The following is a 25,726-nucleotide window of genomic DNA, read 5'->3' on the forward strand; positions in this document are numbered from 1 at the left end:
AAATTAAAATGAAATAAGGATAGATAACATGTTTTGCAATCTTAACTTTTACCAGTGACATCCACATGCGGCAGAACTGTTTCCATCCTCGTCACCCCTCCCCTGGACGGAACTGGTTGGCACCCCCTGATGACTTCCTATCTCCTTCAGAATGACATCTGAAGCCCTGGCCACGGTGGCCAAGGCCACCTGCTCAGGCTCCTACCCATCTCCTCCTTGCTCACTCTGCTGCGGTCCCTCTAACCATCTTACTGCTTCTTACTTCAAAGGCCTCAGGACATTTGCATGTCTGTTTCCTCTGCTTAGAACGTTCTTCCGGCACAACTTTACGTGGCTTTCTCTCTCACTTGGCTCATGTCTTTGGTCAAATGACTGCCCCTCAGAAAGGCTTTCTTAAGCTGCTTTCTTGAAAGAACACTCTCCATTCCTGTCTGTTGCCTTACTATATTTTATCGCTTTTTTTTATAACACTCATCACCTGACAGGTCACGTGCTTTTTTTGTCCATTGTGGATTGCCTGCCTCCCCAGCTAGAGCTTTAGATTCCATAAAGGCAGAAGTGTGTGGTTGGCGTTGTTCTCTGCTCTATCCTTGGCGCTAAACACGTGGCTGGCCCCCAGAGGGTGCACGCTAATTGCTCGCTGAGTATAACAGTGAGTGGAGAAATTATTACGGTCCATGCTAAATTCTTGTAAGCTATTTCATAGTTCTAAATTTCATTGTTACTCCTGTTTTACGAAGGAGAAAATGAAGGTTTTTCAGACATTGAATACCTTGCCCAGGGTGGCATAGCTAATGGGCAGCAGAACAAGGATTGGAATCCAGGTAACCCGATTCTGGTCCACAAGGGCAGGTGACCTACGCCAGCACTTGGGTGAAAATGAAGACAGGTCAAGGTTGCCTACGCCTGCAAGACGCAGGTAGAGAAGAGTTTCAAACCCAGGTATTTGTAACCTGGGCTGTGTACAGAGCGAACCCATTTAGGGAAAATCATAAAAATGCTGCTGCCCCTTAACCCAAGGAGGCAGCCCTGATCCTGGAGACGAGAGGCGGTAGCTTCTCTGTGCAACCTCAGCCCCGCATCCCTGACCCGCTGGGCGCTCAGCCCGCATCCCTGACCCACTGGGTGCTCAGCCCCACATCCCTGACCCACTGGGCGCTCAGCCCCGCATCCCTGACCCACTGGGCGCTCAGCCCGCATCCCCGACCCGCTGGGCGCTCAGCCCCGCATCCCTGACCCGCTAGGCGCTCAGCCCGCATCCCCGACCCGCTGGGCGCTCAGCCCCGCATCCCCGACCCGCTGGGCGCTCAGCCCGCCTCCCTGACCCGCTGGGCGCTCAGCCCGCCTCCCTGACCCGCTGGGCGCTCGGCCCGCATCCCTGACCATTGGGCGCTCGGCCCCGCATCCCTGACCCACTGGGCGCTCAGCCCGCATCCCTGACCCGCTGGGCGCTCGGCCCCGCATCCCTGACCCACTGGGCACTCAGCCCGCATCCCTGACCCGCAGGGCGCTCAGCCCGCATCCCTGACCCGCTGGGCGCTCAGCCCCGTATCCCTGACCCACTGGGCACTCAGCCCGCATCCCTGACCCGCAGGGCGCTCAGCCCGCATCCCTGACCCGCTGGGCGCTCAGCCCGCATCCCTGACCCGCTGGGCGCTCGGCCCCGCATCCCTGACCATTGGGCACTCGGCCCCGCATCCCTGACCCGCTGGGCGCTCAGCTCCCTGACCCGCTGGGCACTCAGCCCCACATCCCTGACCCGCTGGGCGCTCAGCCCGCATCCCTGACCCACTGGGCGCTCGGCCCCACATCCCTGACCCGCTGGGCGCTCGGCCCCGCATCCCTGACCATTGGGCACTCGGCCCCGTATGCCTGACCCGCTGGGCGCTCAGCTCCCTGACCCGCTGGGCGCTCAGCCCGCATCCCCGACCCACTGGGCGCTCAGCCCCACCTCCCCGACCCGCTGGGCGCTCAGCCCCGCATCCCCGACCCGCTGGGCGCTCAGCCCGCATCCCCGACCCGCTGGGCGCTCAGCCCGCCTCCCTGACCCGCTGGGCGCTCAGCCCGCCTCCCTGACCCGCTGGGCGCTCGGCCCGCATCCCTGACCATTGGGCGCTCGGCCCCGCATCCCTGACCCACTGGGCGCTCAGCCCGCCTCCCTGACCCGCTGGGCGCTCGGCCCCGCATCCCTGACCCACTGGGCACTCAGCCCGCATCCCTGACCCGCAGGGCGCTCAGCCCGCATCCCTGACCCGCTGGGCGCTCAGCCCCGTATCCCTGACCCACTGGGCACTCAGCCCGCATCCCTGACCCGCAGGGCGCTCAGCCCGCATCCCTGACCCGCTGGGCGCTCAGCCCGCATCCCTGACCCGCTGGGCGCTCGGCCCCGCATCCCTGACCATTGGGCACTCGGCCCCGCATCCCTGACCCGCTGGGCGCTCAGCTCCCTGACCCGCTGGGCGCTCAGCCCCGCATCCCTGACCCGCTGGGCGCTCAGCCCGCATCCCTGACCCGCTGGGCGCTCAGCCCGCATCCCTGACCCGCTGGGCGCTCGGCCCCGCATCCCTGACCATTGGGCACTCGGCCCCATATCCCTGACCCGCTGGGCGCTCAGCTCCCTGACCCGCTGGGCGCTCAGCCCGCATCCCTGACCCGCTGGGCGCTCAGCTCCCTGACCCGCTGGGCGCTCAGCCTAGCATCCCTGACCATTGGGCACTCAGCCCGCATCCCTGACCCGCTGGGCGCTCAGCCCGCCTCCCTGACCCGCAGGGTGCTCAGCCCGCCTCCCTGACCCGCTGGGCGCTCAGCCCGCATCCCTGACCCGCTGGGCGCTCAGCCCGCATCCCTGACCCGCTGGGCGCTCGGCCCCACATCCCTGACCCGCAGGGCACTCGGCCCCGCATCCCTGACCCGCTGGGCGCTCAGCCCCGCATCCCTGACCCGCTGGGCGCTCAGCCCCGCATCCCTGACCCGCTGGGCGCTCAGCCCCGCATCCCTGACCCGCTGGGCGCTCAGCCCGCATCCCTGACCCGCTGGGCGCTCAGCCTAGCATCCCTGACCCGCTGGGCGCTCAGCCCGCATCCCTGACCCGCTGGGCGCTCAGCCCCGCATCCCTGACCCGCTGGGCGCTCAGCCCGCATCCCTGACCATTGGGCGCTCAGCCCGCATCCCCGACCCGCTGGGCGCTCAGCCTAGCATCCCCGACCCGCTGGGCGCTCAGCCCGCATCCCCGACCCGCTGGGCGCTCAGCCCGCCTCCCCGACCCGCTGGGCGCTCAGCCCGCCTCCCCGACCCGCTGGGCGCTCAGCCCGCCTCCCCGACCCGCTGGGCGCTCAGCCCGCCTCCCTGACCCGCTGGGCGCTCAGCCCTGCATTCCTGACCCGCTGGGCGCTCAGCCCGCATCCCTGACCATTGGGCGCTCAGCCCCGCATCCCTGACCCACTGGGCGCTCAGCCCGCCTCCCTGACCCGCTGGGCGCTCAGCCCGCATCCCTGACCCGCTGGGCACTCAGCCCTGCATTCCTGACCCGCTGGGCGCTCAGCTCCCTGACCCGCTGGGCGCTCAGCCCGCATCCCTGACCCGCTGGGCGCTCGGCCCCGCATCCCTGACCATTGGGCGCTCAGCCCGCATCCCCGACCCGCTGGGCGCTCAGCCCGCATCCCCGACCCGCTGGGTGCTCAGCCCGCATCCCTGACCACTGGGCGCTCAGCCCGCATCTCTGACCCGCTGGGCGCTCAGCCCGCATCCCTGACCCACTGGGTGCTCAGCCCGCATCCCTGACCCGCTGGGCGCTCAGCCCGCATCCCTGACCATTGGGCGCTCAGCCCGCGTCCCTGACCCACTGGGCGCTCGGCCCCGCATCCCTGACCATTGGGCGCTCAGCCCGCATCCCTGATCATTGGGCGCTCGGCCCCGCATCCCTGACCATTGGGCGCTCGGCCCGCATCCCCGACCCGCTGGGCGCTCAGCCCCGCATCCCTGACCCGCTGGGCGCTCAGCCCCGCCTCTGCCTCCAAGGCAACAACAGCACAGAACAAACCATTGCTTCCTGAGCTGGCTGTGGGCATTGGGTCTGCACTGCTTCTGATGTCACTTAAACCTTATGACTGTGTCTGGTGCCCCCCCCCCCCCCCCCGGAGAGACCCTCAGTGTGCACCTGTGCTCAGAAGCCATGACTTTCCAGAACAAATCCAGCCCAACTCCTACGGCATTTCCAGGAACCTTTCTTTTTTCCCTACGAGCTGGCACTTTTTGCTTCCTTCTAGTTGCTCAGTACCAACTTGCTACCTGCCCTTTCAAAGGCTACCTATGTGTACCTTCCAGGATGCCCTGTGGCCCCCTTTTATTTCATTCCCTGGAACCTTCTCCTTCGGGGCCTCCCCCATCTCTATCTCGGGATTCCATCCAACACGCAGACCCTGCTGCCGCCTCAGTCCCCATTTTGATATCTTAATAGAAATTCAAACACCAATGTGTAGATACTGGAAATGTGGTGCCATTAACAGAAACTGCAGAGCCCGGGATATGGGGGAGGGGCTGGGTGACTAAGGAGGGGCTAATTTAAAATTTAAATTATTTGCACACTTCCAGCAGGCTCATCTATCTTGGTATTGATTGAAGCTCTTTGGAAGCTATTTATGTTTTCAGCACACCTATAAGGCTGAGATTTATACTGCATTTGGTGTTTAACTAGCCTCTTAATGCATCCTGTTGAGCCCTAGTATTGGTGGGCGTATTGTAAATTTCAGTCTCGGCACTGAATTGATTTGCTTAGTGGAGTTGAATGTGGGCCATTAAAATAAATAAATAAAGTGAATAAGAGGGACTCCCAGGCCCTCGTCTTGTATTAAAATCAAGCAGAGGCAAAGAGGCGCGACCTCTGGAGCCATGAGCGGGTGTGCGTGCGGGACGTAGGGCCCGGAGGGTTCCTGTTGGGATGGCCTCACAGGGCAAAGGGCAGTGGTGTGGAACTCAGGGAGTGACCAGGGTTGGGCGCGTGTACCCGCTGATTGGAAGCGATGAAGACCTGGCTCATCCAGACACCCGCAGCTGGGTCTTCCTGTCCCTGGGTTCCAAGAGAGCGGCCTGGGCCGAGAGAAGACAGAGTTCTCGTCCCCCAGGGCTCTCACCCCACTGCAGTCAAGCCTCCCACGCTCAGCTGCGTTCTGAGATACGCCTAGCCCTTGGGTTGGATCAAGAGAACAGCTCTCAGCCACCTAAGCCCTGTTTTGGTGACTCTTCGGAATCACCGAGGGGTCCCAGTTATGCCAACGTTCTAGCGACTCGCGGATGGTTTGAGGGCATCTCAGGCTGCCAGCACCCACGCTGATCGGAACGCGGGCCAGATAGTTTCCAAAACATTCGCTCCAGATGAAAGGTTTAATCTGTGTTCTCGAAATAGGTTTGTAAAAAGTTCTGAAATTAGCCGATAATTTACAGCCTGTGGCTGTCCTTCTGGTTCTCTGGGAAAAAAAAAAAAAGTCTTTTCCTTTGCAGCTGGTACAGCAGCATTGGTCATTTGAGCTGGCTGCCACCCTGGTGGCTCCTGGGGCAAATCCGTGGGAATGAGAACGCCAGCATCCCACCCCCCCCTTCCTCAGCCGGGTCAGGCAAGGTCGTCGTCAGTCTTTCACAGCCTGGGTCCCTCGGTTAGCCATTTCAGAACCTTCCAAAGAGGGCACAGTTCTCTCTGCACAAGCCACATGCCCCGAAATGAGAAGTCAACTCGGCTTAGCCATGCTTTGAACGCCCCACATTCTAACCTTGACTTGTGTACTCGGGGGCTCCATCTAAGAAGTCACATCACCTTGAAAATGTCAGGATCATGGAAAAGCCAAGGGTAAAGAGAACATAAACAGATGTTTATATTCGGGTTATCTTCCTCACAATCCCTTTATTTTTCTCAACAGTCAGGCTGTCCATGGGATGAGTAGGTCTCCGGCAGATAGGCAGAAGGTCTTAGTGACTCCTGCTAGCTGAAACTCAGGATGTTGGGGGTGCGGGACGTGAGGTTGCCAGAAGTGTTTGGGAGGAGCTTATGCACTCCAGGTTCAGGTGTGTGAACATGACTCTGTAGGACATTGGCTTATCGTGAAAGGATTCTGAGCAAGAGAATGCTGTATACAACTCATATATCCGATTTTGCTGGTGAACTCTTTGGGTAGATTGGACATGGATGAGCTCTGGGGTACAAGGGTTAATTAAGGGACAATTGCTCTGGGTGAGAGGTGAGGTGGCCCTAAAATTCTGAGCAAATTATAATGCCATCCACAGGTGAGATGACCTAAGAGGTCATTTCCTGAAGTTTATAATTATTAGCACACAACACATAGACACACACACTTATACACATACATCCCTACCTCACACCGTACTTCTAGACCATAATGACTATACTTATTCATTTCTGAAATATCGCTTTTAAAAATTATTTTAAAAACAGCAGATGTCTCCGTGACGCTCTTTGATTTTTCTTAGCACGTGATCTCCCCTCGTCCTTGGGTGCGTGTGCAGAACTGGAGAAAGAAGTGACATTGCTGAGTCCACAGAATTTCCAGCCTCGCTCTCTCTACCCCACTTGCTTCCGCTTTTCTCCAAGCGCGTCTGCCGAGCAGGGGAGAAGTTGCCACAAGCCTCCTTTCTGAAACTTGGGCCCTCTTCAAAGCAGTGATACTATTTCAGTAAAATGCCTGTGTGAGAGCTCACCCCTTGGTAGAAATCCTTTTAAACAGGCTCTGGTTTATTTGCTGTAACCGAAGCAGAGGGGACTGGAGCTGGGGTAATTACACCCTAATTCGCCCACATTTTGGGGGATCAGCATATTTGGAATAAAGAATTTCCAAACGGGTTGAGTGGCTGGACTGGGGCGGGCTGATCCTGGCTGAATTCTGAGAAGGGGCAGATGTGCGTTTGAGCTGCACACTGATTCTGAACAACACAGCCTGCGGCGGAGTGATCCAGCGCAAACACCGATGACCCTACGTCTCCTCGGCCGTATGCCCTCGTGGGGGTTCCAGGGACGGGGGCCGGCTCCGGTCAGTAGAATAGTCCCTTCCTTTGGGGATTTCTATGTGTTCTTCAGAGGCTGGTGTGAAGAAGAGAAGATGTTGGGAAAGCATGGAGCATCTTCTTTGTGTGTGTGTGTAACTGTGGTACTTTTCAAAAATAAAACGAGGCTCTAGGTTCCATAGCAAGTCCAGCCTTCCAGGCCCCAGCCTATTTTTCCTACACATTTCCTACCAGCTGCCTCTGAGGTAATAAGCAGCTCCTTAGTTACTCAAAAATACCAGCAATTTTGGGGGGAAAACAGGACTCTCGAGCTGACCTTTGTACCTGCTTTTCCCTCAGCCATTCCCTGCATCACTCAAACCACTCTTACCCTTTCTTTTTTTTTTTTTTTTTTCATTTTTCTGAAGCTGGAAACGGGGAGAGACAGTCAGACAGACTCCCGCATGCGCCCGACCGGGATCCACCCGGCACGCCCACCAGGGGCGGTGCTCTGCCCCCCAGGGGGGGATGCTCTGCCCATCCTGGGCGTCGCCATATTGCGACCAGAGCCACTCTAGCGCCTGAGGCAGAGGCCACAGAGCCATGCCCAGCGCCCGGGCCATCTTTGCTCCAATGGAGCCTTGGCTGCGGGAGGGGAAGAGAGAGACAGAGAGGAAGGCGCGGCGGAGGGGTGGAGAAGCAAATGGGCGCTTCTCCTATGTGCCCTGGCCGGGAATCGAACCCGGGTCCTCCGCACGCTAGGCCGACGCTCTACCGCTGAGCCAACCGGCCAGGGCCACTCTTACCCTTTCTTTAGCTCTCTCCCTCGCATTGTCTTCTGTGCGGCTCTCCCAGGAGGAATGATGTCTTTCAATCGCTGCGGTTTCTATTCATTCATTGATTGATTTTTTTTCACTTAACCCCCAAATATTTATTGATGTGTTTAATTGCATTGTCCTAGGCACCTTAGTTCTACCAGTGAACAAAACACCGTTTCTGCCCTCATGGAGATTACATTCTAGAGAGGGAAAGGAAAAGCAGAAAAAAATATAATACTTCAGACTAGAAGGAAAACGAAGGATAAGAAGAATAGAGCATACAAGTGGTTGTTATTTTATATAGAGGGGCCAGAGGCATTGTGTGACAAAATGACCTTTGAACAGAGAGTTGAAGAATGCTAAGAAACAGGCTTTATTGATATTGGTAGGAAGAGTTCAAGGGCAGAGGGAGCAGCAGGTGCAAAGTCCCTGAGGCAGGACTGTGAATGGCATATTCCAGAAAGACTTCATACTTGTCGCTATTTCCATCATTCATATATATAATGATCACATAACGGACCGCCTTGCTGTAATTCCCCACTTGTCTTTTCCCTAGCAAGTGGCCCACAGAGATCAGGGACCATAGTGTTTTCATGTTCGCATCCCCTGGGCCTAACACTACCCTTGGAATATAGTCAATGCTTAATAAACACTGACTGAAAAAAGAATAAGTGATCTCATCAATCCTACTGATCACACAGAAGAATACACAATAACAGCTTCATAGATAAAGAAACACACATGGGTAGATTCAATAATGTTCACGTTGGCATGGCTAATATATAGAGAGTGTTGTCTAGGTTCTGACCGTGCCTCTAAGGCCCAGAGCAAACAGACCTTTCCAGCAGTCTTACCTGTAAAGTCAGAACACACTGCCCTGTAAGCCCTGCCGGGTCAGGTGCCTGCAAGGTGGAATTTGCATGGACTCGACAGGCATCCCTAAACTGAGTTGACTGCCCACCTTTCTGCAGACCTTCCACCGTGTCCTGGGGAGTAAGAAATGCTGCACTGGCTGCGTCCATTGGTTCTGCAGCCCATCCGGGTTGTGTGAGCAGAGCAGGGCTCGGGACTGAGTGCAGCTGGGGTTGGGTCCGGCTCTGTGGCTGGCTGATGACAGGAAGAGGGGAGCAGTGTGTAGAAGAGCTGGAGGAGAGGATGTCAAGAATGAAACAGGTCTGGAGAGGAAGGATGGAGAGACATTCTCCATCTACATGTGTCACTCCAGCCAGCAGGACTGTCGCTGGGGCCCAGGCTGTGAGTGAGACAGAGGGAACAATGCCACCACTCCTAGGTTGGCAGGTGGCAGGGTCAGACTCCAGGGAGCAGGCGCGGTTGGGCAGTGCCTGCTGTGTCTGCAGTGGGCAGGTGCGGGGCACCGGTCAGCACAGGGTGCAGTGCAGTCTGGTGGGAGGCCCCAGGCCCCTGGCTCTGGTGGCTTTACCCTGGGCCTGGATGTTTGCCTTGGCAGCCCTGGAGCGTTAGCGTTGGCCTCTGCCCGATTCCCCAGTGGCCAGATAACTGGGCCAGCACACCTGAAAGTCATTAGCTCGGGGTCCCATTTTGTTCTCAGATTTCCAAGCAGTGACCTGCAGCCATGTGTGACGGGGCAGGCACTTTATCAACTCGCTTCCCCAGCCCGCCCCACCCATCCACGTTCCCCTCTCCATCAGCCCCTGCCCAAGACCTACCTATCCCCAAAGCCAGAGCTAACAAGGACCCTTTTCTTTCCCCTTCAATAAATATTTATAAGATCTGAGGATTATTTTTATAACCCACTTAAGTCACTCTTCATCATTTTTCCATTAACGAGGACTCAGGCTCAGTGTGGTTAAGCGATCTGCCCAGAATCACACAGCTAAGAAGGGACAGAGTCTGGGTAGGGGCTGAGTCCCATTTGATACAGACGGTTGAACTGCAGGCATCGCACAACCAGGCCCTCACCCGCTCCCTGCAGCCGCCCATGCTGCTTCCCGCTGATGACATCTGAGCCCGTCTTTCCTCCTGATGTTAACCCGATGCTCAATGTGTCTAAGCAGCCATTACCGAAAAACAAATTCTCTTTCCTCTGTATTTGCAGTCACCTGGGCATCTTATTAATTTTACCTTCTTCTAAAAGATATTCCTCTAGGAATATCTTTTCTTAGCTTATGTTTGTGTTTCTCTATAGCAATGTTCTCAATCAGGGATATTTTGTCCCCTAGGGGACATCTGACAATATCTGGAGACATCTTTGTTTCTCCTACTTGGAGCAGTAAGGTAGTTCCCGGTGTCCACTAGTTATAGAGGTCAGGGATTCTGTTAAACCTTCCATAATGCACAAGATAGCCCTCCAGAATAAAAAATATTCAGCCATTAGGTCAATAATACCAAGGTTGAGAAACTGTTCTAAAGCCATCAATACATGTATATAAAGACACTTTTTTCAGACTATTATATCTAGAAATAAATCCTTAACGTGGCACAATGAATCCTTCATGGGTGCTGTGTTCTAACCAGCTTGTTCTAGCTCATTAGAGCCTCCTATGTGTAAATCTCGTCCCTAGTCCATATTCAAAGACAACGTTGGCAGCTTAAATTGGCCAAGGTGAAGATATTTACACCATGGAAATTGGCAACAATAATTAGGACTTTTTTTTTTCTGGAGTGCCAGTTTATCAGGACACTACTCAAAACTTTCTCTGTGACATAGATTGTGATTTATCTTATTTAATCTTCCCAACACAGAGGTAACTAATGTCATCTTTTCAATTTCATCTTTGGGAACAGAAGCACAGAAAGTTAAAGCAACAACTTGCCGTACATAGTATCACTATGAAGTGGCAGGGACAGGAATCGAAGGTGGGCAGTCACACTCCAGAGCCCACACTGTAAGCGTCACCCTGCCTGGCCAGATGTCAACGAGAAACAAGCCCAATGCCCCGTGTATTCCTGAGTGGGCCCGCTGGAGACTGCAAGGAGAATTTACATTGAGTGCCTCATATTCCAATATCATTTTACAAATTTGATGTCTTTATAATGACAGAATTTACATGAAGTGCTCCCTTTGAGGTAAATGTATACTTTTAAAAATGAATGAAGATTAAACAAACCCACCAAAGAGTTCTTAAAATCCTAAAAGTAGCTCTCCTTTAAACTATTACTTAAATGTCACCTTTTCTGTATGGTTACTTAAATGTCACCTAATGAATATTTGAGAATTGCTACCTCCTTCACTCCCCAGAGGCATACCCTATCCCTCTTCTTCCTTACTTTCTCCATTGCATGAATTCCCTGAGACTGTGTATTTCTTTTTCCCTTCAACATCCCCAGCGCCTAGAACAGCATGTGGTATATAATACTCTCTCAGGAAAAAAGAAAAGAAAAAGATTTGTTGAATGAATAAACAAATAACCAAGACAGAGGCTTTCCCAGGAGGAGCAAATAACCCCATCACTCATGAAAAATTTCTATGTTTGATACATGTTTATGAGAAATGCAAAGTAAGGTGGGATGTGCCCTTAGACCAATGTGTTAACTCTCTTTCCAATAACCCAAAAATGGAAAGACAAAGAGGACACCTGAAACAATGGGACTGGTTTAGCCGCACTGATGCTGCTCTTCTGCAATAGAAGGAGTTTCTCCCCCAAGGCATTCCAGAGCACTGAGCCTTTGTCCCCCTGGTCTTTGGCATGGGCTTGGAGCCCAGACACCCTTGGCATTAAATAAAGACGTACACAATGGAACTAATCAATGCTAAGCCTTGCAGGAGGCCATGTTCGTTAAAGAGGGCCATCATCATCGTGAGTGACTCACAAACACAAAGCTCAGAATGTCCCCTTAGGAAAGAGCGTGGGCTTGGTCGGTTCCCTGGGCCTGAGGCCCGGTTCTCAGAGAGAAATGTGAGCCATGCCCAGCCAACCAGCCATGGAGACGTGATGATACCCAAACGTAGGGAGTAGGGCTCTGGGGGTGGCAATCGAAAATACAGGCTGTCCAGTTAAACCTGAATTTCAGAACATATAATATTTCTATATACTAAAAAAGTATTTGTTGTTCACTGATCTTCTGCAATTCAGATGTAACCGGAGAGTCTGTATTTTATCTGACAACCCTCGCAGCGAGCTCAGGCCGGACTCCAGAGTTGCCTGGTTACTGTCGGGGACTGTCACACGGAGGGCTGAGGAGGCAGGGGTGGAAACTGGGGACAGGAAGCAGTCCCAGGGCACAGTCAGTCAACAGTTCTGGGCACAGGCGGCCCCTCCCTTCTGCTCCAGAGAATCACAGTATTTGAAAATCAGACAGCCACATTCCTGGAACTTACCTAAAACTCTTGTTTTGTGTGTGTGTGTGTGTGTGTGTGTGTGTGTGTGTGTGTGTGTGTGTGTGGTTGTTGCTGAGCTTTGTTTTTGCTTCCACCTGCAGCCAGTGGCTTCCTTCTCGTGACTTCTGTTACAGCAGCAGGGAGAGTCGTTCTAAAGTCAGGCTGGTGCACAGGATACAAGGGACGCTCTTAACAATGCAGATTTCCCCAGTCTCACCTAACAAGTGATTAGACCTGGGAGTCTGGTTTTTAAAAATCTTATTGGGGAGATTTTGATGATTGGCCAGTTGGGGGAAACCACCTGTTTGGCCTCACACAGATGGTTTGCACTGTTAGGGAATCTTGGAACTCAGTTTCACAGGGACAGAGAGCAAGACTGGAATGAAACCTGCCCAACCGTGGAGTGGGAGCGATATTGGGACACAGGGCTCAGGATGCTACAGAAGAAAGAACCCAAAGCCAGTGCATACAGGTTAATCCGCAGCAGGTCATGGGGAAAGCAGACACGTGCAGTGCTGGTGAAACCAGGGTGATGGAAGTGGGAGGTCTGGGATGAAATGAGGCGCCTGCCACCACGAGGACTCTGGGTCACAAGTCTACCATAGGGAAAAGCAGTTGGCACAAAAATGGCAGTGCCCTGGGCTGGGTCGGGAGCATGAAATCAAGCGATTTGAAAAATTAACTCATCTCTCTAAGTTTGAGTGTCTTTTATATATAAAATGAAGACTCACTGATTTTTTCATTCATGTATTGAACATGAATGAGCGCTAGTAAGCCAGTCATCTACTCAAGTGTTAGAAATACAGCAAGGTATAAAATATGTAAGCTACCCGCCTTCGCAAAGCCTACAGGCTCTCGGGGAAGGCAGACAGTAAGCAAGGCAGAGGAGACAAACAGTCGTTACTTTAACTGAGCTGGAGCCACAGCAGAAGCACAGTTACTGCCAGAGACGCCAGCCCAGATGGAGAGAGGGAGACACGATCCTGTCCTACCTCCTGCCACGTCCTTCCCTGGTGGTGCCTAGACAGCAGCTAGCAGCCACAGGAGCCTGGTAATAGTGTTCACCATCACACAGAGCGGGCAGAGAGAAGGACAGGGACTGCAGCTGATGACAAACAAATGCCCTCACGAGGGGTAGTTGATAGATCAGAGGGGCGGAGCAGTGATGGCGCCAGTCTCGTGGGATGGTATCATGGTAGACGAGCTCCTGTGCGTGGACTGCTTAGCGCGGTGCGTGGTGCATGGTATACACGCAGTTCCTATCAGTCTAAAGACCCGTGCTTGACTCCGGGATGTTCTGGCAACTGTAGTTGTGCGTGGGGCTGGGATATCGGGCCAGGAAGAATGCATGGCCAAGGAAAGGTATGCGTAAGAGCAAGGCAAGGACCCAGACTCCGGAGAGATGAACCGGGTGCCAGATGAACAGGATGGGGACTAGGAAAGGGACGGAGCAGGTGCTTAGTCTCCTTACAGGCCCCACAGAACAGACTCTATGGGGCCCTGGGCCTGAGGCCCGGCTCTCAGAGAAAAGTGTGAGCCATGCCCAGCCAACCAGCCATGGAGACGTGATGATACCCGCAACCCGGATGGGTGAAGTTGCGTACGCGAGTAAGGAAGCTCTAGTTGGGAGGATAGTTGTCCTTTTTCCCCTTTTCCCTCCTATGTCTGGTCACTGGGCAGAGATAAAGATATTTAGGGTCTCCTGGGTGTGAGGGGGGTAAGCATGTTTCAAATGTCACATAGGAAAGTGCTTCCCATACAAGGAATTAGGTTACTAGGTTTCAATGGAGACTGATCTATCACTGGACAGGTGCGCTCGGTGTATAATAGAGGGTGCTGGTAATATAAAAGGCACACTCCAGAGGATTAGCTGGAAATGAATTAGTGGAAGGATGAAGCACAGAGGTGTGGACTGAGGGCTGGGGAGACGTGCAGCTACAGGGGGAGCCAGGAGGAGAGAACTGGGGCTGGTCCAGGGTGAGCCACGGAGACAGCTGCCTCAGAGGAGACGTGCAGCTACAGGGGGAGCCAGGAGGAGAGACCTGGGGCTGGTCCAGGGTGAGCCACGGAGACAGCTGCCTCAGAGGAGACGTGCAGCTACAGGGGGAGCCAGGAGGAGAGAACTGGGGCTGGTCCAGGGTGAGCCACGGAGACACCTGCCTCAGAGGAGACGTGCAGCTACAGGGGGAGCCAGGAGGAGAGAACTGGGGCTGGTCCAGGGTGAGCCACGGAGACAGCTGCCTCAGAGGAGTCGCGAGGCGCCTGTCAGAGCTGCAGTGGGTGGAGAAAGTGGGGTTTATGTACTCTAGACTACCAATTTCTTTCTTCTCCTCCTTCATATTTTTTGCTAGTGCCTCTTTTTGGCTGAATTCCACAAGAAAGAAGAGGTCGAAGGCGCCTTAACAATGCTGTCCTCAGATGTCAATGTCTGGATGTACAAGACACAAAAGGCAGAGGGTAGATCAGGAATCGGCATAGTGACAAAGAGAATAACAGACGTAAAGGGTCTCAGGCTTTGATAATGTCAAGATAGTTGGTTCACGATCAAGCTCTCTAGCCAAAATCTTGAACCATATCACATTGACAAGTGTCATCTGAAGACCTTTCCTTTTTGGACTGAGGACAAATATCTGTGTAGAGTCCACAAAGGGAGAATGTAATTAAGAGAAAATCTCTAACATGATGTACTGGTGTCAGCTTGTCCCACGTCATCAAAGCTGGTGGTTCAACTTTGAGGAATTTTACGTACCAATTGTTAGATGCGGCCATTATTAAAAAAATAAATTAATAAACTCATAACTGACTAAGTTGCATAAAAAAACAAAGGTTATAAATATTCAGAAGTCATTGCTTTCTGATTCTTTACTACATTTTGCTATTATCTATGCTTGTGAGATGGAAATCCCATAGGAGGGGGTGTTACTACCCTTTTATTCTCAGCCTCCACATTCAGTGACTTCACAATGACAGAAATTGGCCACAGAGGGAGAGTATATATACCATAGGAATTTGCATGTGCTGCAAATCAATGTTTGCTGGTTGGTTGGTTGGTTGGTTGGTTGGTTTCCAAGAGAGCTTGGTTGTTGAACATTCATCAGCACTGCCCCATTCTCTGCCCCAGAGAATGGAGTTGTTCTGCCCCATTCAATCTTGACTAGACTTGGAACAATGAAGAAGAAAAAATAATGGTGTCGCAAATCCTTAAATGCATTTACTTATTTACCTTCTTGATGAACAGACTGTGTTTCATTCAAGAGAAGCACAGTCACTAGTTTCTGAAACATTAGCTTTCTTTTACTTACCTGAAGATTTAAACAACAAGTGGTCTTTTTTGATGCTAAGATATCAAGCAGTGAAAACAGGCTTGATTCCAATGTACCCTGAACTAAGAGCATAAATTGGAAAGGGGACAAGAGCGTACAACGATGGGCCTTAGGATCAGGCAGTACCTGGGGCTTTGTTATACAACTTGTTGCTATGTACACAGAAGATATAGATCCCTAAAATATTTATATAAATTCAAAAGATGTTTATGTATCAATATTTCCTTTTTATTGGAAGATTATACTAGAAAAGAGTGTGCATAGAAGTCAGACAGAACTGGACTTGAATTTCTTAGTCATGCAGTATTGGGGAAAGTTTCTTACTGTCTTCTTGTCCACAAGTTGGGGGTAATAATATCCATCTCATCAAGAGAATGGGAAATATAGAGGAGTGATAACATATATACAAGAAATTGGCACTATTCATTCATTTATTGACTCATGTAGAAAATATTATCTTGCTCTGTTGAAAAAAACACGCTAAAGATAATGAATCCACCTGCCTCATTGAGATCATAGTGTTGCAGGGGAGACATACATTAAACAGGGCACTTGAAGTAATTTCACTGTTGTAATGATGTATCTACCCAAGGAAGTGTATGTGTCCATTAAGATACACTGAAGAATCAGGAAAAATGGGGGTACTCAGCAACACTCATATTTCCTTTCTCCATCTTGCCTCTCACCCCAGTAGCGGACAATATCAGTGCCGGCCCATAGTTCTTGGGCCATAGCCCTTCAGTTTGTTGGAATACGCACCAGTGTCTACGAATCTTTGCTTATAGCTTTTCTCCAAAGCAGCTGAAGGCTGCTGTGCCCTCCTGCAGGCAGACAGGAAGTGCTAGAAATAACACCACCACCACCCCCCCCCCGGGAGCAGTCTTCTCCCTCCACATGGACTAATTCTATGGCGTGCATTGTCTACCAGAGTTTCCTCTGTAGAATTAAGTCCCAGGTGCCCACAGGGTGGTTTGCTAGCACACCTTTTTCTGGCTGCTGTCCCTTTTTCTCACCTCTCCATTCCCCTACAGGTGTTATTGGCACCTCCCAAATAGACTACAGCTGACCCTTGACCAACGCAGGTTTGAATTGCCTGGGTCCACTTCTACGTGGATTTTTTTTCAAGTGCCCATGCAGTTGAAGCCCATGCAGTTCAAGGATCAACCGGTGCAGAGAATCTGCCTACGCAGAAGGCCCATGAAAATTACCGTGGGTTCTGCATCGTGCAGGCGGGGTCCATGTTCTTCATGTCCACATCGCTCAAGGATCAAGTGGACTTGTGTTGCAGGTGGAAATGGGGTTCTCTCACGGAATCTCAAGGAGAGCATTCTGGGGCCCCCAGACGGGAGGATAAGGTGCAGTGGGAAGATTTATTGTAGAAGCAAAATCAAAGAACTGACCCCGGGTTCCCCGTGTCTCATCTCCGTCCCTCCCACTGTGGAAAAAGTCTAGCCTTGTCCTCATCAAGCTCAGAAGAAAGGGCAGTGTCCAGAGGTTCTGTGTCATGCCAAGGTTTAGTCCAGTTTAGTGTCTGTCCCCATAGGCTAGTTTAGTCTGTTCCCAGCTGCACTTGGGCTGACACTGAGCCCGGGCCTGCACTTGTTAGCCTGGGCTTGGAGTCTGTGCGGCTGCCAGGCCCCAAGTGGCTGCTAGGCCCGCGTGGCCGCTATGGAGAGAGACCTGGCAAGTGAACAGGCTGGGAGGGGAGTTACTGGGCCAGAAAGAGAGCCAGCTTTGTTAAGCTTGGATTATATTATCTTGGGCTTGGGAAGAACCAGGCATTTTTTCAACCTAACCAATCCATTTCCCAATCCTTTGCTGGTGAAGGTTGGGTCTTCCCCCTAGCCAATCCATTTCCCAGATCTTCCGAGGTCTGGGTCCTTTATCCAATCCGATCCTTTTCCCAGCCTGGGTTCTGCCCTTCATGATCACCATCTTAGTTCCAACTGCACATGTCCGTACCCCTTCTGCGCCATCCTGGCTTCTGCTGGGTCCCGCGCGCAGCAGAGGAGTTTCTCCTGCTCTTATTATTCCTCTCCGGGGAATGACAAGTAGCGTCCTTCTCGCCCATTTGGCCGATTAGGTCCCAGAGGGCCGAGGATGCAGACGTCCCCTGGGGAGCCTGTGACTGCTGCAGCTTCCTAGCCAAGCAGGCTTATTATCTGGTTCAGGCTGAGTACTCTGTGATTCCCTCGGCTCCTCTCCTTTAGTGCTGTTTAGTTAGTTACCTGCGCTAACACTTGCACCCAATTCCTGGATTCAAGTCTGGGAACTTAAACCAAGAGAACTCTTCTCTCCCTTGTCTATGTCCCTAAACTGCCATATCCCCCCCCCCCCAAGCTGGGTACATTGTGTGGCCTAAAATGCACAGAGTTCTAGGAATAGAGTTCTCATCTAATATATGATCTAAAACAGGATATTCCGGAGAGTGAGGGAGCACCATGAAAAAAGCCCTCCAACGGGACAATAGGCATAAACCGGCACTGTGCTGGGAAACCGTGATGCGTGTCAGCCTGTCTCAGAGAAGCCTCATCCACTTCCGGTGAGATGTCCCCGTCGGAGTCCTGGTGGCTGACCACGGCTGGGCTCTGACACTCCGCAGGGGAAGGCCGCAGGCTCCTTGGCTCATTTGTCAGAACCCGGGGCCTCTAGTGCCCGGAGCCAGCAGCAAAGCAGCACACCGTTCACAGGGGAAGCACATTTCGACTTCGAGCACTCCCACAAAGTCACAGTTTTTAAGGAGAAAAACAACACAGATTTGTCAACGTCTGTCACCTCCTTTGGGCAGCTGCAGCTTTTTAAGAGCCAAGGGGTCCCCAGTGGACGGGGCTCACACCAGAGCCTGAGGAATGATTGACTGGAGGGCTTTGCTGAAATTGACTGCTAATGTTGGAATCCTACTTAGCTGGACCCGTTTCCTGTGCATGGGGGCTGCCTTGGGTGTGCTGGGGCCCGGAGGGGCGATTCCCAGGGAAGGAAGTCGCTATGCAAACACCCAGCCCATACAGGTCAGGTTTCAGCCTTGCTTTGCTAATTCCCCTTGCAGTCTTTTTTTTTTCTTCCCCCACAAACATTTAAAGTTAGATAGCTATATAAGTTCAAATGTTCTTTTATAGAGTGAAATAAACAGCTTTTACAGCCTGAACACGGCGAGCTTAGCGATCAGCCGTTCACCACGGAAGCAGGCGTGTTTGAACTGAAGAAGAAGATTGCATTCTCATCCTATTGTTAGCTATATATATAGTCCTACCCCAAACTAATAGGAGGTAGCTCGTAAGTTAGCTAGCTGCTTCTTCAGTTGCCAGGGGAGGAAATTAGTGCAGCCTCTGGGCATTTTGCGACAAGGCTGCCCCCCTCTGGCTCCCACCACAATATGATTTGTGGAGGAATCAAACGTTTCAGAAAGAGCCAGCTCAGAATGGGAGGCAAGTCAAGGTCAGGGTCCCCTTGGCGGGTCGCTCTCCACCCTCTAGGGACCACTCCTAGCTTCTCCACACAGCTTACACCTTTCTCCCAAGGCCCGCAGAGGCAGCTGAGTTCAGGGTGGACTCCGGCTTAGGCAGCCCCTGGTTCCGAACGACATGTGATGGGGGGGCTGGGGGGGAAGGCCGAGGAGCACGGGTGGGGGCGATGGCTGCAAAGGGGACCCTCACCCTCCTTTGCCAGCTCGGTCCTTCTTATTCCAGGAGCACCGGCAGCATCCTGCCTTTAGGGTTCAGCCGACATTTGGGGATTAAGAAGCAACTGGAACACTCATGCAGGAAGCTGCCTCGTAGTGACCCATGCTGGCTACACCTGGGGTCCTCAGACTTGCTCGCTTACACTGAAGTGCTCAGTGCTCATCTATTCATTTTTTTTTTTTTTTGAAAGTCTGCGAATAGCAGGTGTGCTGTGCACACATCACAGCCCTCTTGCTATTCCAGTGCTTTGATCGGTCTCTCTCTCTCTCTTCTCACCAGCATTTGTAATAAAATATTGTGACCTCAGAAAGCATCTCTTTACAGCAAGCCCCACCCCGCCATCTTCCCTCCAGCTCCGCTTCTTCCCGCTCTCTGGCATTCACTCCAGCCACATGAGGCGTCTTGGCCTATTCCCAAAAGTTCATTTCCTTCAAGCAACTGAGTCCTTATTCTGGCTGTTCAGCTTAGAGGGATCTTCTCCTCTTTCAATTCTTTCGCAAGGGCTGACGTAACAAAGTACCACACACTGGGTGAGTTAAACCATGGAAATTTATCCTCGCACAGTGCTGGAGGTTAGAGATCCCAAATCAAGGTGGCTTTCAGCAGGGCTGTTCCTGCCGAAGGTTAAGCAAGAATCGGACGCCGGCCCCTCCCTGAGTTTCCAGGAGTTTGCTGGCCGTGTTCGGCATTCCTTGGCTTTTCGAAGCACCCCTCCGATCTCTGCTTCACCTTCCCATGGCATTTTCTCTGTGCACGTGTCTCTGTGTCTAAATCTCCCCTTTCTATAAAAACCTCAGTCACACTGGTTAGATCCGCAGTGTCCTTACTTTCCAAGAGGTACTGACGGATAGAAATTCAACATATGAATTTTGGGAGGTGGTAATTCAATGCCCTTTGACAATGCCCATTCCGTGAGTCAGTACAACAGTCAAGAGCTTACCCCACCTCCCTGGGCACCCACTTTTAATTCTTTTCCATGGTTGGAATATAGCAATGATCTCATTGAATCTGAATTCTTTGTTTCTCTATATCTCCTGCACCGGTCTATACAATGCACAAGATCATGACCCCATTGACCCCCTTCAGCCATGGATGCTCAGGGAATGTTTCTTGAATAAATGATGACCCATTCCGAATCGCCTCCTTTTTTACTGAGAGATGGAGAGGAAGCATGGAGAGCAAATTCAGAAGGGACACTGATAGCTACCTTTATAGAGAGGTCACAGGGAGAGGGGTGTTCCCTGGGCTCCCATAGAACTGTCATTTCTTCTTGTCCCACCTTAAAGTCACCATTCATCCTCTCATTCCTTCTGCTCCTTCTGGTTCTTATTATATATATATTTTTTAATTTCCAACCCCCTTACTCCCTGCTGCCATCAAGACACTCACCGCACATGCCCCTGATGGGTGCTGAGTCTGAGTCACAGCGTCTATTGTCCCGCGGTCGAGGGAGGCGCAGAGGACTGGAAGTTTATCAAAGTATTCCTCACGCAGTTCACAGGCTGTCAGCAGTTGTTTATGCCTTCGTAGTAATCCCGGGATTTATATTTATTTTATTCTGATGATATAATAAGATGTATAATTGCTTTTGAGAGTTCGGAATTGCTTTTGCAGAAATATGGGGCTTGAGTCATGAATCCTAATGCCTGGCTGCCAACAAGCTTCTGTCATGCTGAGGAGGATGGTGCTTGTCTCTTCTGAGTTAGAAGAGGAGGCTCCACAGCCCAGTGAGTTCATGGGAAGGGAGAGAATGTGTGATCTCGCTCTCGCAGCAGGCTTTCTGGGGAGCTAGCTCTCAGCTGGGGCTACGTGTACTGGACACATTGGCAATGCTTCTCCCAGTGCGTGCGGAAGGAGAAGCCGGGGCAGCCATGTTTGCACAGGGTGACTCTGCTTCTTGGTCCTACCTGAAAAATCTCCTGGGCAGGTACCCAGGTCAGGCGGGGCCAGTCTGCTTCACGCTGGAGACCATGAGCAAAGCCTCCCTGAATGTGCTGTGAGATGGAGATGGACTCTCGAGCAATAAGGGCACACAAGGCTAGAGCCAGTGTTGCTACGACCAACCATATGCCAATCAAAGTTAGAGAGGAAAGGAAACTTATAACCTTACACAGAAGTGAAGCCTGCACGGAGGAAAGAGAAGCCTGCGTCCAGGGAAAAGCAAAGATACAGAGCTACCTCGATAAACGTTTACTATCCAGGTTACCAGAACGGCACAGTTCCCTTTCATAGACCGCTTCGGGAGGTCATCGATTTATTGCAGTAATGCTGTCCATGATAAAGACCTCATTATGTGGAAACTCCAAAACGACATAGCATAGAACTGTTCTGATTTAGAGTTCAAAGTAGAGATAACTTTGGTGGTCTGTGTAGGTATCAGTTACCTATGCTGCGTAACAAATTTTCCTAAAACCGGCATCTTCAAACAATAAACACTTGTTATCTCACATGGCTTTCCACAAGTCCAGAACCCAGAAGCAGCTTAGCTGGGTGGTACTGATCCCCAAAATAGCAATCGGGCCATCGGGCTATTGGCCAAGTCTGCCTCTATCTGAAGACTTGGCTCGGCTGGAAAATTTGCTTCCAAGGTGTTTCATTTACCTGCCTGGCAAATCAGCGTTGGTTATTGGCAAGGTCCCCGTTCCTTGCCGCGTGGACTTTTCCGTAGGGGCTGTTTGGGTATCCTTAGGGTATGACCGTTGGCTTTGCCAGAGCTACTGAGCCAAGAAACAGCACAGCAGCAGGAATGTTTTGTGACATACCCACGGAAAGGCCACTTTAACGTTGACAACATCCAGGTGGTTACACAAGTCAGCCCCACTCAGTGGGAAGAGGACTACAGAAGGTACAGAAACCAGAAGAGGGGGGGTCATTGAAGGTCACCTTAGCCCCTGGGCACCACTGTCTGTGATCGAGAAAGACACGAACTTGTAAGAGAGAGGAAAGTGAGGCAGCACCTTTCTTCAAGTGCTTCCTCAGATGTTACTCAGGTACAGACACTCGTCCGTCTGCCAGACACACCTTGTCTCCATCCACCATGGTTCACCTTGTCCCTGCGGTCTCAGTGCGCCTCCTTCTCTCTCTTCCTTACACCCCTCCTCACACCCGCCCTCCAAGGTACTTCCTGGAGAGCTCTCCTATGGTGTTTATTCTGTTCTGTGGCTGTATCTGGAAACAGAAACCGTGCTAAGGTTTGAAGAAAGTAACTAAGGTAGGAGCTGGTTGTGTAGGTGTCAGGAGAGCTGAGAAGCCGATGGGCGCGGCCCGAACCCCTGGCTAAACCTCAAGTGGGATGCGAGTCCCTGGTCTTGAGTTTCAGCCTGTTAGTTCATCTCAAGCCCTCCCCAGAACTGCCCGCCCCAGCTAGGACAGGACAACCTGCTCAATGCCGAAATGAGCAATGCTCTGTAATTCCAAACCAGCGCTGGGAACATCTTAGAATATGTGTTCTCTCCCCACGCCTTCAAATTACTAAATTGTTCTCATCTGTCACTTTGTGGTGAATGAGTCCAGAGTGATTCCCTGGAAAGACTGAATTGGAGCTTTTGTGCTGTTAGGATGGTGGCCATAGGTCTCCCCTCACCGTCTTCAGTCAGCCTGCAGAAGGAGAAATGGATCGGGACATTGTCCTCTGGGGAATAGGGGGAGAAATGATTCGGGGAGGGGTGTGTGTGTGTGTGCACGCGCGTGCACGCGTGCCTGTGTGTGTCCCTTGTAAAAGAGAAGTATCTACAAGGCCCTGGGGACAGATGATATGGTTCTGTTGGAGATGTATTTAACAAAGTCTTAATTCAAGTTTTGATTGGTTTCTCTCCGGCCCTGAGAATTAATCCTGTTCATTGCCATGTGTTGCTGCTTATATGCACCAGGAACCATGTCAGCCTCCTTCTGCACATTATTTCATTTCAAACTTATAATACCTCGTGTGGTAGGTGTTATCATGATTGTTGCCATTTTACATATAGGCAAACGGAGGCTCACAGAGGTGAAATGACTCGCTCAGCATAAGCAGTGGTGGTAGGATTCTAAACAGAACACTATATTGCTTCAGTACTGAGCCTCCAGAATATTCTTAACTCTTCCGTTCTACCGTTAGCTCCTCTATTAAATGACAAGATGAGAGGGCAAGATTCTTAACACCCATCACACATTAACAAGTCAGTCCACAGCCACCCTCCTTACGGGTGAGGAGGTGTAGGCAAAGCTACCATTTGCCCCAGTTAACCCAGTTAAGACCAGTTGTCTCAGCCCTGGCCAGTTGGCTCAGTGGTAGAGCATTGGCCTGGCATGCAAGAGTCTCGGGTTCAATTCCCGGCCAGGGTACACAGGTGAAGCGCCCATCTGCTTCTCCACCCCTCCCCCTCTCCTTCCTCTCTGTCTCTTTTCCCCTCCCGCAGACGAGGCTCCATTGGAGCAAAGTTAACCCGGGCGTTGAGAATGGCTCCATGGCCTCCACCTCAAGCACTAGAATGGCTCTGGTTGCAACAGAGCGACGCCCCGGATGGGCGGAGCATCGCCCCCTGGTGGGCGTGCCGGGTGGATCCCGGTCGGGCGCATGCGGGAGTCTGACTGCCTCCTTGTTAACAACTTCAGAAAAATAAAAAATTAAAAAAAAAAAAAAAGACCAGTTGTCTCAATATTCTGGTGGGTTGAGAATTTATCCAACTCCTTATTATTATTCAAAGTCCCAGTTCAGATGACACATCATGTGATCACTCAATGTAGACGCTCTGTTGGCTGCAGTACCTGGAACATAGTAGCTTCTTGCAAAATATTGGTTGAATGACAAGATACTTTGTTCTCTGGGGAGCGATGTTATGCCCAGGCTGCGGGGGTGCTCCCCATACCCAGTCTGTACCTCCTCGAGGAGGCAAGTGAGGTCCCCACAACCAGAAATGCCTCCCCGTTCCATGTCCCTTGCCCCGGTGTCCTGACACCTCCCCCTTCAGGAACAGCAATGGAGCTGTAAGTTCAGTGCTCATGGTTTGCCCTGCTGCCTCGGAGCCCAGAGGCCCCAGGCCCTTAGCCCTGGGCCCCTGGCACCACGGAGTGGCGGGCTGTCTCTCTCTCCCACTTTCCTTCTTTGCTTTCACTCTCTGCACACATGTCCTCTCCCCTCCCCTGAGTCTGCTCGCTAATAACGCTCCCTCCTGATGAAAAGCTCTGCTCTGTGGGAACCACATCGTGAAGGAATGTCAGCATCTGCCAGGCCTGGGTCATGCCGGTGTCAGCGGCCCCAGCCTCTCTGTGGTCACCGCTGGCCAGGGTTTAAAGGCATTAGTCAGTCCCAGCCACACCCCCATCCTTGGGGGCCCACACCTTTGATCCTTTGCAGGCCTCTCTCCGTAACCACATCCCGGCTCTTGCAAGTTATAAACTGCCACGTCTGCCCTCTTTGGGAGCCCACGGTGTTTGTGCTTCTCTTTCTGTTCATTTCACAGCGGAAGGCTATATATGATACATGCTAGCCCAGGTGCTTCTTCCTGGACCCTTCTTCCTAAGGGCCTCTGCCTAGCCGCCCCCTTCTTATACTTAGTACCATAGTTGGCAGGCCATGCATTCTGAAGCACCCCCAGGCACACAGTTTAATTTAGGTTAAATTGCTCTATTGAACTCCATTGTTTGTTTCTCCACTGCTGTGTAAGGCCCAAAGGGCCAGACCCAATGCCTGACTTTATAGCACTATCTCCCCAGGTTTGGCCTGGGCTGGACTCCTGATGGTGGGGGAGAACACATTTCCTCTGCACTGGGCCCCCTCCCAAGGGCCCTGACTGGTCATGCTTGTCCAGGGAGAATTCCTTCGCATTTGGATGGAGAATGATTCAACTGTCTGTATTTTCTGTCTTCCTAACTCGGTGAATCCTCTAAAGTTATGGATAAGAACTCATGCTTGTAAGTGGTTATGTGATTATCTGATTATCTCAAGATGAGGTAGGTGTTGCTTGTTGTGACTGGCGGGGATTGGATAACAGTAGCGTTAGGGAAAGTGTTGTTTTTTGAGGTCCATTCTGTGTCATGACCTGGGCAAGCAACTTCCTATGCTTCAGTGCAACCATTCAGGCTGCTGAAAACAAAGGAACATAGCTGGGTGGCCTTTGAACCCCAGAAACATGCTTTTCACGATTCTGGAGGTTGGAAAGTCCAAGGTCAGGGTTCTGGAAGATTTTGTGTCTAGAGAGAGACCACTTTTCTGTTTGTAGATGGTGTCTTATCACGTGTTCTATTGTAGAAGGTGGTGGGAGTTCTGCAGGATCCTTGATAAGGTCACTAATCCTGTTTACAGTGGCTTCACCTCATAACCCGATCACTCCCCCCCAATTCCCCATCTCCAAGACTGTCACTTTGGACTTTAGGCTTTAACATACGAATACTGAGGGAACACAAACATTTAATCTATAGAAGCCACCAATGAAATATGTCAGAAATTGCTTTGCTAACAGTGACCTGATATCCGGAAAGCTGTCTAGAAATGTTGACTTCCATGGTTTGGGATTCCTTGCAGTATTAATTGATCATATCTTGCTTTTTATGGTTACAATTAAGATAAACCTCAACTCAACTGGCCCAGATGATAAGGGGAATTCAATGGCTCATGTAATGAAACAGTTCATTTGGACA

Source organism: Saccopteryx leptura, chromosome 5 (genome assembly GCF_036850995.1).
Source record: "Saccopteryx leptura isolate mSacLep1 chromosome 5, mSacLep1_pri_phased_curated, whole genome shotgun sequence".
NCBI lineage: Eukaryota > Metazoa > Chordata > Mammalia > Chiroptera > Emballonuridae > Saccopteryx > Saccopteryx leptura.